This window comes from Myotis nattereri (assembly GCF_964212035.1).
Source record: "Myotis nattereri genome assembly, chromosome: 2".
Classification (NCBI taxonomy): Eukaryota; Metazoa; Chordata; class Mammalia; order Chiroptera; family Vespertilionidae; genus Myotis; species Myotis nattereri.
In genome coordinates this window covers 10220047-10222477 of record NC_138076.1, presented here as the reverse complement: position 1 = coordinate 10222477, position 2431 = coordinate 10220047, and positions in this window count along the sequence as shown.

The following is a 2431-nucleotide window of genomic DNA, read 5'->3' as shown; positions in this document are numbered from 1 at the left end:
TGCTATTCATCAGGTATGGTGTCAGATTCCTCTCATCACCTTTCAACGTCTCGTGGAGTCAATGCCAAGAAGAATCAGTGTTGAATACTGCAGTATTGAAGACGAAGTACTGATGGGGTGGTCATAATAATCTGGCCACTCCGTGTATATATATTTTTATGGGGAAGACAATTCATAACATTTATCAGATTCCTATAAATATTGATTTCCCAACCAGGCTGAGAATCACTATTGCATAACATCATAGAACTTTACCTCCAGAAGGGACCAGAGACCCAAAGAGAATAAGAGGTCATACATTGCCTCCCTTTACCAAAATTAGCATCAGGGCTAGAGCAGGGGGATTCAGAAAAGAGAAGCTCCTTTTGCTCAGACAAACCTAATCCTATTTATAGGCCTTCCATTTGAAATGTATATTTTCCCAATAACTTTTCAGTGTATGAAATCATCACATTCCTTCATTGGTCACCAGATAAAGAAAGCTTGCTGGAAGAATAGAAAAGATTTTCATCTTGGGAAAAATAAGGTTTTTAAGAACTGGGTGCTGTTACTCAGCTGCAATTTAATTCTTTTCTTTAAGATTGCATTTAAACAGGCACCACTGTATCTACTTAATTCCAGGACACAAGATGCAATTAGGTTTCTGAGACCGATATGGTCCTATTATAAAATATTCTGTTTTTAACTCACAGTTTGAGTAAATGAGTTCCTCAAAAACTTGCTAGCAAATTCTTTATCATTTGCTTTTAGAACTTTTTCCTTTCCTTTTTTCTTATTTCCTTCCCTTCTTCCTTTCCTTCTTTCCTTCCTTCCTTTTTTACTATAAGAAATGCACATAAACAGAGAAAGAACTTCATATCATGCACTGTTCTGGTTTACTCTACACAACAATGATCACAATTTGACCTTTTATTGAAAAATTATTTGTTTAATTAATACCTTGTTTGTTTGTTTGTTTTTAAATCTTTATTGTTGAAAGTATTACATATGTCCTCCTTTTTTCCCCATTGACCTCTTTTAACCTGCCTCCACCCCGCCCCCCTAGCCCCAGGCCTTCACCACCCTATTGTCTGTGTGCATGGGTTATGCATATATGCATACAAGTTCTTTGGTTGATCTCTTCCCACCCACCCACCTTCCCCAGTCTTCCCTCTGAGATTCCACAGTCTGTTCCATTTTTTTTAAAGCTGAGAAAAGAATAAATTTCTCAAAAGCAGTTTGATATAAATAATAATAAGAAACAGAAAAATAAAACTGGCAGCCAAATATAAATATGTATATTAATCTTTCTTCAAGAAATATTTCCGCCCTGGCCAGTTGGCTCAGTTGGTTGGAGCCTTGACTCCATAGACCAGCAAAGTTGCAGGTTTGATTCCTGGTCAGGCCACATACCCAGGTTGCAGGCTGAGTTCAATCCCCAGTTTGAGGCATGCATGCGAGGAAACGGATCCATTTTTCTCTCTCTCTTCTCCCTTCCTCTCTATAAAATCAATAAAAAACATATCCTCAGGTAAGGATTTTTAAAAAATGAAACCTTTCATAATGCTTTCATTAACTGATAAAATCTCATGAAGACCTATGAAAAGAAAAAGGAAATGCTCCTCATTCTATGTATCAGAAAACCAAAGCAAAGAAAATGAAGGTTTTCTTAAGCATACGTTGTGAAGCAGTAATCAGTGGGCTACAAAACAATTAATACAATACTAACATAATTCAGGCCTCTAGACTATGAACAAGGCAAAATTCTAGATGGTGTGAATGCTTCAATTTGTTACTAAATGAAATGAATACATTGATATCTGGGAAATCAAGGTAAGATGGGGCTTGGGGACTTGAATAATAGATTAGATTAAGACAGGCAAAAAGAGGGCAGTTAGCGGAGGTATGACTGGAGAATTATCCCAGTTCCTTACTGGGCTCAGAAATGAGGTCTGGTGAGAGCAGAGAATTTAGAATAAGTATGTGGTAGTTCTTAAGCATTACACCAAGGAGTTCGACTTTGGGCAAGTACTTTATCAAAGCAGTATTTTACAAAGACATGTCTGGTATTTCCACAAATAGATGACCTAGAGCCCTCATAAGGAGAATAAAAGGGAAGAGGAAAAACATTACAAAAATACTATGATAACACATGTCATACAGGTAATGCTATTCACTTTCAATGATTATAGAACAGAATTTGCAAGAAGTTAAGCTAGGTCCCAAACTCAAGTGTTCTGCCTTCAAATTATGGGTTCCTTCTACCTATATATCATGTTAAATGCATTGTATTAAATGAGAGATAAATTTGAATTTACACATGAGTTTACGATGGAAGTGATAAGAGTATCAACAGAGCACCATTTTCTCAGTAGCTGGGATCAAACTCAGAATCAAGCTAAGACCTAGAGACAGAGCTGACAGGGCAAGTTAGGAAAACAAGAGTTTCTAG